The 12737-nt window shown below is 41.4% G+C and overlaps 1 protein-coding gene across 1 annotated transcript in view; it reads right to left on the bottom strand.

The window, feature by feature from the left end:
• Positions 1 to 12737, bottom strand: part of SORCS3 (sortilin related VPS10 domain containing receptor 3) — a 310251-nt gene that overhangs the window by 140877 nt on the left and 156637 nt on the right. The gene's annotated exons all lie outside the window — the stretch shown is intronic.

Genomic DNA, 12737 nt, shown 5'->3' with positions numbered 1-12737 from the left:
GGGGTGTGTGTGTTTCACTTCCATTTTATTTGGTGATTCATTCATAGATTCAGTCAGTGATTCCTTTTTTTCATTTTATTTTTATCCAGATAAATTCAGAAAGCCCAGCAAGAATGAAAAATGCTATATTGATATCAAAGCTGATTTTTGTTGGGTATAGCAACTTCAGACAGCCACACCAGGCTTTCCTCATGCCTTTCCAGTCTACCACCTCTCTTCCCAAATGTGGAATACTCCAGAAGTACACAACAGGGCACTCATGAGATTTAAGGCTCATTATTTGATAGCTTGCAGAGCTACAAATGAGAGCATCACCTCAGTGGAAACAGAGAATGCCTACCTGGATCAGCTGCTGGCATCTGAAAATAGTCCCTGTGCATGTGCGCAAACACTGATACACGATCTTATATATCATGCTTCCAATTTATACAGTAGGAGATTTTCATTCATTCAGTGAACACATAATTTTCCCCAAGCACAGGAAAGTGTATGACCTCAATTTGTACAGGGAGGAAAACACTTCTGAGCCTCTAATTTTAATTAGAAAATTATTACCAATATTTTAAAATGGGTTGATTCCACATTATCAGATGGCATGCTCTACATAAATGTTATCAAGAAAAATGTTGTGGAAACATTAACACCATCTTATTAACATCTGGAGAAAATGACATCACATTAAAGCAAATGCCAGCACCATAAAATAAAGGCAAACAGTGGGAAATAAATTAGAGCTGTGCTAAACACAGCAGGTTATTGATACACTAGCTGAAACAAATATAGAAACTGCCTTTCAGCAGGAAAACAGATCCAGGAACTGCCTTTTTTAGCTAGATGCAGAATGATCAGCTAGCTGAGATCCACTGCAGTTTTGTTACACTCGCTTGTCCATGTTAACTTTTCTTATCAAACTTCACAGAGCTCCAACTTCAAGGCTACAATAGGGAAAGACATTAATTTTGACAGCAAAAATCAGTTACAAGGAATGGTAAGACCCTTGGTATGTTAGACCTCGCTCAAGCAAAAGATTTCAGCTCTTGTTTAATCTTAAGCACCTCATTAACTCCATGAAGTCACCAAGGGAAAGTGAATATAATGTAAATGGTTTCTGAACCTTTCCATTAAGAAATGAAAAGGGCCTTTAAAACCAGAACTGAACATTGTCCCAGGGTGAAGCCACCTGTAGGAATCCAGCTTGAGCTCAGAGCTCCTTCAACATCCCTCACATATACTGCTTACCCACCTCATAAAGCAACCTCTACCTGTTCCCACAGAAAGCCACACCACGAGTCCTGAAAAAGTCCATTGGCACTGTGCTCTGGTGCACAGCATGGGAAACGAGAAACCTCCCCACAGGCAACTGACTCCCTGGGAATTAGTCCTGAGAATAACTCCCGATGGCCTCTACCTAGAAGAAAGCTTTGGTACAATTTTCCTTTCTAATCAGATCAAAATACGTATTTCATTTTGCTCCAAACAAGAAAGGTTTCCCCACTATTACAAGATATTTTTTCTGTCACTGGTGACCTAGACTTCAAAGACATTTTGCCCACCAAGTATACACCCCTGTTCATCTAAAGCGTATTGCCTGCACCAGACAGAGAACTGTAACATAGTTCAGTAAAAATCGCTTGCTTCTGTGGAATGGAAGAAGGATATAAGATTGCCAATATAACAAGATATTCCAGAGAGATCTTGCATTTAAAAGGAAGGACAATTCAGGAATAAAAAGATTTTCCACCTGATGTCACAGAAGATTACAAAGTTAATAACGCTAGCAGTTGCATACATCTGATGTGGTACACATGCAAAACATCCACTCTGCCCTTTCACACACAGTCTGCAACACTTGAGCGAATAGTTCAAGAAATGGGTCAGATGAGACAGAAAAGGAGATGTTTCCACCAGATGGTTCACAAAGCCAGGCAATTTGTTCCTCTGGAAGCGTAACAGTGGTTGCAAGATCAAATAATAAAACCATCAAGCTAGGAAAATTAAGAGCCAGAGGGAAAGCTGGAAGAGTCTAACAACAGTCATATCTTCTTGTAAGTGCCATCACATTAGCCGCCCGCCGCCCTTCACCCAGTTCTGATATCAACTCCCCATTTCTTCAAATGGAGAAAAGAACACATCCAGCATCTCTGTTGTCATCCATCCTCCCAGGCAAGGCTGATTCCACACAAAGCAGGATGGAAGAAACAGGATGCTCAGTCAGAGTGAAAACCAAAAAGCCACCACCTAGTCATGCAGCCAGGACTGGTCCACAGCTTTGTTACGTGGCAAGCAGGAAAAGAAGAATGGGAGACTGTGGGCTTTATTTTTTTGGTTTTGTTTGTCTTTTTTCTGCTGGAAGCTATGGGGGAAGGGGACAACTTTTGGCAGGGGAAATAGCAAGACATCTGTCAAAGGCCTGAAACCACCACTTCTCATTATGGGGCCAGGGTGAAGGATTCACCCCAGTAGTGATTTAGATTAATCACTTTTCATTAAGAGCCAATAAACAAACTCCAGTCACAATGAGCATTTCTGCCAGCACCCTGTGTTGCCATTTATAATTGCCATAAGGAATAGCAAAGGAGCACCAGAGAGTTGTCAAATGTAATTTATAGGTTTTTAAGATCTAATCATTTTCTATAATATTAAATTAAGTGGCAGCCTTTATTAAAAAGGAAATTACATTTCACCTTGCTACATTCTAGAATATATATATACAAACACACATCTATAGAAAAAATATTATTTTCAGTTGCTGTCTTCTCTAGCTTAAGTGAAGACGGGAAGGGGAGATAGGATTGATTAATTCTAAGGGTAAGTCCTTGAAAATATACTTCAGATGAGGTGGTTTATACTACACATCTTTTCCTCTAGAGGCTATAGCCTGCCCTCCAAAATTCAGTGGACAATGAATGGCAAGCACCTGACAAAACAAATCGGGCTGAAAATCAGACTGAACTTCAGGTAGCTCCTTAGGAGATGAATGGAGAGGAAGAGAGTTGTCTGGTACGTGGTGCATCTCCTTTAAAGCAGGAGCTTTGGGGGCAATGATGACACATCCAGAGCTGCTCTGAATGAACTCCAGTTCAGCAGAACACCAGACACCAGCTGTGGAAGCACATAGAAGGGAGATATTCAGAGAGGCCACCTTGCAAGCACAACAGAAACTATGATGTATGGACTGAGATCTTCAGCACGTGACCAGGAAACGCGTCCAGCTCTGAATACTTCAAGGGGCTTTATCCCAGGAAATAAGAAGCACAGGCTGCAAGCAGAAAGAACAAGGAGGGGAGGCGTCATACCTATACCTGCCATGAAAAGAACAAGGAGGGGAGGTGTCATACCTATACACCATGATGTATTTGGTACACAACCCATAGAAGTAGCTAAGAGTCACTCACATTTGTTGGCGAGCATGTAGGACCCTTAAAGGAGCTCTGAACAAATGCAGAAGTGAGAAGGAAGGAAAGTGACACCATATCACAGCACAAATCCACTAAAACGGCATGCCCTCTGATGGGGCTAATATAATAAAAACTAAGGCAGGATTTGTAACTAAGAATCTGAGTTCCTGCTACCCTGATTAAAATTCCACATGTGTCACTGGATTAATGCAAACACCCTCCTCAGTATTGGTTTCACATAGGCTACGTGCAGGTGGATGAGTCAAGATGGTGACACACTCCTCTTCCTCTGCTCCCAGTTAGCCAGGCACAAAGCTGACTGTGATCTGGAATATTGAACCACACCAGTAATGAGCTAGCACACTTTTCACAGGCACAACACTACAACATGCCCAGACTCTACTGGCTTGGAACTACAGGTAGCCTGAGCTCCTATCTGCCTGAATCTGTCCCCTCCAGTTATGCCAAAGACTCGCCTACAGCTTGGCACTCAGTTCTTCTCTCAGTATCCTTCACGGCTCTGCCCTCACATTAGCAGGCCTGCTTGGCACATCACCACTATCCTTCCTCTTCTGCACCCAAGGTACAAGAACAACCCCACACTCCCCTGCCCCCATCATATTACCTGTATCCATAGCATCAGATTCAAAAGCTTTATCACCGCTCTTGCTCCCTGGTTCTGTGTTATCCCAACACAACAGAGATCTGTTTTATACACAGCTGAATCTTTTAATAAACTACCTCTGGACAAAAATGAAACAACATGCCACATAAAAGGCATTTTTATTAATATTAGTTTTCATTGAATCCTTTTCTTTTTCTCAACCAGCATAAATTTTCACTGTAAATTACCAAAGCGCATCTCTTTAAATCAGCATGGAGAAGTTTTATAGGTACAATATCTGTAGCAGTAGTACCACTGAGCTGCATTAGCAGGAAGCATCCCAGTAAATGAATAAAGAAGACAGGTTCAAAATAAATGTCTTTTGTTCCCAGAAATAAGTAGATAGCATTAAAGCATTGTGTACTGCCTTCTGATTTTCCTCTTCATTTTAACATGCTTTTCATAAGCAGTCTTTTTCAGAGGTCCCAGTCACATTCTCATTTGCCTATATAAAGTGCTATTCTAAAAAGAAATAACCAAAACAGTTTAAAAAAAAAAAATCCACCTACAAACAAACCAAGCCTCCATGTCTACAAAAGAAACCCAGCTCCTTAGCAAAGTATTAGAAATTTGCTCTGTAGCACTGAATTGTCCTTTTCTACAATTGAAAAGGTAGTTCTGCCACAAACACTGCTGCAAAACCAGAAACTTAAGGTTTCATGTTTACAGCTCCATAGTGATATCCATATTGAATCTGCTCAGCTTACACATGAAAAGGCTTTGGGGTTTTTTTGTCCTCCTCCCACTAGACCCTCAACTCAGAAGCACTTTAAGTCCCTCCTAAAAAAACTTTAGGTCCTTCCTAAAGCCAGGCTACATCTACATCAGCAACAGGAAAAAAACATAAATCTGATTTTAAAAAGAAAGAAGCTTTTTTTTTTTCCTTTGCTTTCCCATTTTGATTTAAAACATTTAAAGGATTGTATTGTCCCACAAGACCTCTGGAGCTAAGCCTACTTCCCAACGAAGTTCTGTATTAGCTTTGAGTTTAAAAAGCCAAAAAGTTTCAAAAATTTATGTTGAAACGTCAATGCAAATGGAGGATTTTTGCTTTGTTTGGGCTTATGATGTCCTTTCCTCCTTTTGAAACTGAAAAACCAAAATCAAATGACATTTAAAGGCTTAAAGATACACAAATAATTTTCTTCCTTGAAAATATCAGTTCATCACAAGTATGTTCAATATGAATAGTTTGGAAATCTTTTATTGGAAAAGTAATTTTTTACTGCTGAAGCATTTTAGATTAAATGTTTAACCATCTGAAATTTCTCACTCGCAAATATTTGGTTATTCATTCCCTTCCCATTCTTCCTCTCTCCTACATCATTACTGCAATCTACTTGCCCTGCAGGGTAAAGGATGCACTTGGACATATAGAATCATAGAATCATTTAGGTTGGAAAAGACCTTCAAGATCATCGAGTCCAACCATCAACCATGCCCACTAAACCATGTCCTGAAGTACCCCGACCACTCGCTTTTTAAATACCTCCAGCAATTGTGACTCAACCACTTCCCTGGGCAGCCTATTCCAACACCTGACAACCCTCTCAGTAAAGAGATTTTTCCTAATATCTAACCTAAACCTCCCTTGCCGCAGCTTGAGGTCATTTCCTCTCATCCTATCTCCAGCCACCTGACAGAAGAGACCAGCACCCACCTCATTACAACCCCCCTTCAGGCAGTTGTAGAGAGCGATAAGGTCTCCCCTCAGCCTCCTCTTCTCTAGACTGAACAGCCCCAGCTCCCTCAGCCGCTCCTCATAAGACTTGTGCTCCAGGCCCCTCGCCAACTTGGTCGCCCTTCTCTGGACACGCTCCAGCACCTCAATGTCTTTCTTGTAGTGGGGGGTCCATATATACACAACCTTATCCTCTTAGAACACAGCTACACAGTATACCCGAAGCCCTTCTATGCCAATCCCATGAAGGAGAGATGTAACTCATTGCAAAGAAAATCTCACCCTTTTTTTCATCTTTCCTCTCCACATGTCAGTTCAATTAAAAAATCTTCAGTTTAATCAAATCAGCCCAAACCCCTCTGAGAGAAAAATGTACTGGTGTCACAAGTAACTGTCTACTTACCAGCTAAAGTAACACCCATATGAATCAGCGTTAAGCTAAAAATATCTTTGCATGATTTGTACTAGTTTAGAAAGCACACCTTAACTTTATACAGACTTTTACAGAAGAGGTTCAGAAATGGCTAGATACCTGCTCACTGCCCTGTAGATATACTAACTCCTGCAATAATCAGCAGAAAAGGAAGCCAACCTCTACTTTCCAGTCACCAAGACCATAATATTAGTCAGACAGAAAAAAAAGGGAGATGGCAGTGATAAAAATCTGCTCTAGAGATAAATCCTATTTATTTATACACAAGTAAAGCAATCCACCCCATTACTTAGCGATCAGCAGCTGTGACAAGAGGGATATCTGCTCTCTGGGAAGCCAAACAAGACAGCCATGAAGAGGGTAAGAGCTTCCACACATTTACTAACTTTGTGTCCCAAAAGGAAAACACTCATTGCAATCCTTTATGTTATAGAGTAGCCCAGATTGACTCCTTCTTGCTTCACATGGCTCAAAAACTTCCTTAATGTTAAGGATAACCCGTGGGCATCAGTCAAGCAGTAAAGGTGCACTGAGCTTTCATGAGAGATAAATTGTCTGGACCTACCCCGTTTCAACTTCTTGTAACTTCACTTCTTATTGCCCAAAATTTAACATTAATAACAGATTTAATTAATGAATATAGCACCAGATCACCATCTCTCAGAACCATAATGCTGTAATCTTAAAGGATGAAGTGCACTGCACTCACTTTATAAGGGTTTATGAAGCATGTGTTATAAAAGTACCTCAACCATAAGGCTTTTATACCTTGGCACTCACTTCAATACAATCCCATAAAATCCAAGCAATCTTTAAGTGTTAAAGGTGACTTTCACTACTGTATTTATTATTGGATAATGAAAAATGAGTCAGACACCCATAGAAACTGAGCAATGAAACAGAGCTTCCCGAGACTTTTGCATTGGGTCTGCATTATATGAACCGTGACCAAAGAACCAAATAGCTCTCTCAAGACCTTTCAAGCACTTCATGCTAACCTCTCTTCAGAACTTCCTTTCCATCAGGACTTCTCTGTAATTACAAACCAACCTCTACTCTGCAGAATCCCATTGCTTGTCACTGAACTTTCCAGATGCCAACAGCTGTTTCTGGAAGTATCCAACTCCTGTGAACGATCTCCGCCATAGACTCCTCCAGCTGTGCTGAAGACTGCAGCTCTCCACTCCAGTAAGCTGGTTTGAGAAGACAGCATAGATCTCTGACACGAACACCCCATCTGTGGGTTCCCCACCTTTCCAGCATGGAAAGAGAATGATCAGAGCACATCATGCTGTTCAGGTTACATGCAAGTCCTATGTCTTTGTAGTACGTTTTGTCTTTCGTAGAGGGTACATGAAAGAAGAGGACCATTACAAGGTTGACAGCAATAAGCTGTAAAATGAAAACTTTTTTTTTTTTTTTTTTAACCTAAACCAGCAGGGTCTTCTGGTGATACTGCAACAGAGTATCAACAGCCCTGCAAAAGAGGACATCACTGGGCTGCTTGTTCATTTTTATGAATATCAAATTCTCTTCTGAAATGCAATTTGTAATTATTCTGCTGTCCCCTTGTTATATATATTTAGACAGCCCATCTTCAAAATTGAGAGCAAGTTTCATCATAAGTTTTGTAAGTTGTACCACAACATTTTTCTGCATAGATATCAAGACCATTTCATCAATCAGAAATGATGCAAGCATAAATCTGCTGTCCAAACAGCACACCCCCCCACCAGGATCAAGCCCCTCAGCAGAATCCTGGTACCGTCAGAAATAAAACTAAGAGTTTTAGCTACAATCAACCCAATGTGTGCCTTGTCTCAAGGAACCAGTAGTTCTAGGGAGCAGAAGTCTGGCCTATGAGGATGAATAACCTAGACACATGAGATACTAGTATTACACTCAGACACTAAATGTGCAATTGGAATATATAGTCCCAGCATGTGCTACATATAGTTGGCTCAGTCAGGGAAGAGTACACATTTACAGTTACAGCATCCCACTAATTCTTTCACTTGCCTCTTGGAAAGACTAAAAAGGATGGAGATGCCAGAAAGACTCTGGGGAGACTCTGAGATAGAGAAGTTTGGTGGCAAAAGAATGATTATTTATCATCCTGCTGTCTGAAAATCCATAGGAGAGATATCTTACATGATTAACTCTGAGAAAAGATATTAGTTAAAGCACATCAAATGAGGACCAGCACTGCCTTGCCTTCTCTAAGGAGATGCACATCAGCCCACCATGCTTGTTTACAGTGAATAACCCTGGTTAATCTTTCTGATCTCTATTGTTTCTCATATCCAGTTATATCCAGATTACAATTACAATTAATTGTTCAGATTTGTACAAAATTAAAACAGGCTCTTGGCACTGCAGCCATACCTGCCATAAATTGCCATACCAAAACAAAACACTTCACAGAATTTCAAGCTCACACACCTCATCCCCTATGGAGAGAGCACTTCATTTAATTACCACCTCCAGCAGCTGCGCAAGAGCACAGATGCACCTTGCAGGATGCCCTGAGGATCAGGAGCAAATTAAGGCTAAACTGGATACAGAGCAAGAGCCCCTCAAGGAAAACCACTCTGCCATCCTCCTTGGCAGGTGGGAAATGAAAAAATATATCATGGTTGTAAGGCTTAGGCAAAATCAGAGCTGGGAAATGAACTCAGATAGTCTAAGGCTGCTGCCCTAACCTGCTTGCAATGCCAAATCCCAGGCTGGATCCAATTTGCATGCACAGGAGTGGAATAAGCCATCGTGCTAGACCCAACAAAGCAGAACATCTCATCTTTGTTTTACTGCTAAGCAGGTCAGAACAACATGTCTCCCCGCTTTCTCTTGTCTTTTTGGCACTGGACACATGTACTTTTCACTTTTAATTACAAGGCACAGCAAGCATTTGCTTGTTAAATTTCAGGTGCCAGTGGGGATGGAAGCCATCCAAAAAGCATGTGTTTGACCTGGCAAAGAGTGACTGATTGGCAACAGCCACATGCTTGGTTGTAAAACCTTTTCATTGTCACAGCAAGGCAGGGTTTACCCAAGGTTACTCCATCCCATTATACTCTTGTTACAGCTGCACATTCTCCAGCTCCCCACAGATCATCAGAGCAAAGTCTTCCACCACAGTGATCCCACCTTCCTGAGGCCACTTCAGTGCTGCGTGCTGTTCAGCTATTTTGCCAAAGGCTTTTCCATATCACAGCATGTTCATGCATAGTTCCCCTCTACAAACTGCCAAATGGGTTACAAGCATCACCACTTATGGGTGGTTTGGTATACAGCCAGTTTGACCCGCACTTCTATGACTGGACCTGGACCAGAAGTAGAAGGAACCCTGGCTGGTGACCTTATGCAACACCCAGTGCTTCCACAGGAAAAATACAGCAAATCAGCAGAAGAGAAACATAAAGCTTCTGATCTATATTGTGCTTTGCTCTGGAGTCTAGTATTTCTGCACAGCATAGTTCTGCATGGTGCCTTTTTACTCTTCTTGATTCCACATAGAAAATCTCTAACTGTTGCAACATCTGACACATTGGTTTGTGGTCACCAGCTTTTTCTAGTGGCACAGAACAGCTTTGATCCCAAACTGTGTGCACAGAAAGAGAAAAGCAGCATTCACTGTTATAATTGTATGTTATTTGAGTAAATGCATGGTTGTGCTATTGTCCATAGAACTACAAAGTAATTTTCACCATTATAGTAACTTACCATGTAAGCAGAAACAGTTACAGAAAATAATGTTATCAGTAAGGAAAGGCTGTGTGCACCACAGCTGCTGGAACTGAGAACACCATTTATATAAAAACAGTCCTCTGATTATAGGTCTCACTTGGGAGAACACTTTACATGTGGGAATAAGTTTACTCACAGTAGTTGCCCCATTACAGAAAACAAAGAGATGTGCATGGATAGTTACTCATGGGGGTAAACTTTTGCAGCCCATATACAGCAGTCTATTTCATTTGAGGACAGTAAAGTGTTTCAGGACTCTTTAGAAAAATAAAAATTGTATTATGTATCTCCCTTGAGGCCATTAAACCTGAATACAATTTTAAATGCATCATTGCTTCTCCTCTGCTTACACACTTTATTTTTCTGCTTTTTAGTCAGATTGCAAAGAGAACATAGACAACAGTCAGCTTTATCAATGTTCACATCCAGATGCTAATGATCTATCTCAATTTACTTACCTAGCATCTATTACTCATGTCCCTCACTGTCCCTAATGTACCTCTCTTCCTAACATCCCCCATACTGGAGGAAGCCAAAGAGGTAGGAGAAGTTCTATCCATTTTCTGGATGGAAAGCTGAGGCCCCCAAAAATTAAAGGTTAAATTTACAAAACATGATGGCATTGCAGTGCTCTGCACAGTAGCACTCAGCTCTAAGTTATCTGCTGTGGTTGCAGGTTCCACACGCTAACTTGGGTGCCAAAGATCCTAATATATAGGAAAGTTCAGGACCTAGGAACAGGATTCACAACTACCAGCTCACCAGCTTTGACATTTTCCATTACATTTGCAAAATTAGCTCCCGATGATACAGTCCTTGCAGGTTTATGGTGGAAGCCTTGTCTGCAATTACACACCAAGAAGGTGACTGCCCCAGTAACTGTGAACCACAGCTGCTATGTCCTATTCCAGCATGGTCACTGATATCTCACAGCCTTGGCAACATCGCATAATTTCCTTTCCGTATCCTTCCATGCACATACATAAGCCCTGGTCACCACAGTGTCCTGAAGAACTAGTGTAAAAGGAAAGGGAACTGGAAGAGGGAACAAAGGTTTTATCTATAGCACAATCCTGACACTTTGGTTTAGGAATCAACTGAAAGTCAGAAAATTGCTGAGCTGATTCCATCTTTCCACCCATTCCCAAGTCCTGCGCACTATGTTCATTGCCTCCACTCCCTGGCCACTCAGTCTCTGAACACAGCTCCTTCATAAATTTTGTTGCTTTCTTGCAGTCATTTTTAAGGATCACGTTGGCCTGCCATGGAATGGCTCCAAGGGAGGCAAAATACATCAGATAAGATTTTTGTCAGAAAAAGGACAACCTGATTCGTTCCAACAGAGAATTAAAATATTGTGGGGTCCACTGCAAAAGGCAGCACCAATCTTTCCTCAGACAGAGACATAAGGACTAGGCTAAATGTTGATTCCCCAGATTCATAAGAAAACTACAGCCTGAGTTTCCTCTAACTGTATCTGTGCACCTCTTAGAAAATCCCTATCATTACTTTCAGAGTCCAGCAACGTCTGCCTGCATACAATGAAAACAGGTATTTTAGGATGGATAGGGTCAAGAGTAATGAACTCTGACTAGTGCAAAAAGAAGCCTCAAGCACTCTGAGATGTGCTGAAATGTTTCTCTAAGATCTAGCCCAGCCAAGCTCCATGTCGAAGAAAAACTGCTTCTCACACAGCCATGCAAGGGCTTCCAGAATTCACAGCGCTGCTTGGGATAAAGCATTTTACACAGAATTGATCACATCAGAGCTGAAATTAGAGTTACTGCATTTACACTATGAGGCAGATGTGCATATATGGCAGAAACTGAGACAGTGGCCAGTATGTACCCTGCAGACTCTGCTAATCTGTTCTATTAAAAAGGAGAATTCACTCAATGAGTAACGTTGAACTTCTCTATTCTCCACTTTGAAAAAGAATGAAGTAAAAGGACATTTTGCCACAGATTAGTGAGTTTGGATGTTGTGGTTGGTGGGGGGAGGATTTTCCTCAAAGAAAAATAACCATGTCCTGGTGAACCAGTTCTTATCACTAAAGATCAAGGTCAGAACATTATGCAGTCTTCAAAAGGACCCAACTGCCCCTTTTCCAAGAGCTGTTCTCCACCCATTCTATTATTTTTCCTCCTTTTTAATAACAGGACATGCTGACTCGTTATTATTGATTGATTATCCTGCTGTCTGTGAAGCACCATTCCCCTCCTCGTTAATTCAAAACTACCTCATTTTTCATACTTCATAAATTAATATGTTATTGGAGCTGCAGCAGTAAAGGAGACGGCCATGTTTTATAGAGAGGTAGGGAGGGTGGAGAAAGGAAATCAGTCTCATAAACCTGCCCTACATCAGGATCCGCAGCTGCGTCCACCCTGCTGACACAAGTGTTAAGTACAGCCCCTTACAAGGTGATGCATCCTGACAGTCCCTCTTTGTCCCTGTAACAGAAGCAGGGCACTCCGAAAGCTCACACAGGTCCGCTCTGCCCACTTCATAAAAGCAATAGCCATGCTTAGTGACAAAACTGCAGCTCTATTTCGGTGGATATTATAACTTCTGATCTGTCCTTTAACACTTGCTGGCTAAATTAGAGCTAACTACCTCTTTATTAAATACTGACAGCCAACTCTGGGAAGTCCACATCTAAATGTGGATGTGACCTTTCTGGTTTTACCCCATCTCTTCTCTTTACGACCTCGTACCATCTGTAAGGCTTTGTAGGGCCCTCACTCTAGCAATACAAGGCAAAGCAGGCAGAGAGAGCAACAGGAGAGGTGGACCAACTTCTAGGAAGCCAGA

The sequence above is a fragment of the Buteo buteo genome, chromosome 4, assembly GCF_964188355.1.
Source record: "Buteo buteo chromosome 4, bButBut1.hap1.1, whole genome shotgun sequence".
Lineage (NCBI taxonomy): Eukaryota > Metazoa > Chordata > Aves > Accipitriformes > Accipitridae > Buteo > Buteo buteo.
Note: the sequence above shows the minus strand (reverse complement) of the source record. Positions and strands in the feature narration are given on the sequence as shown.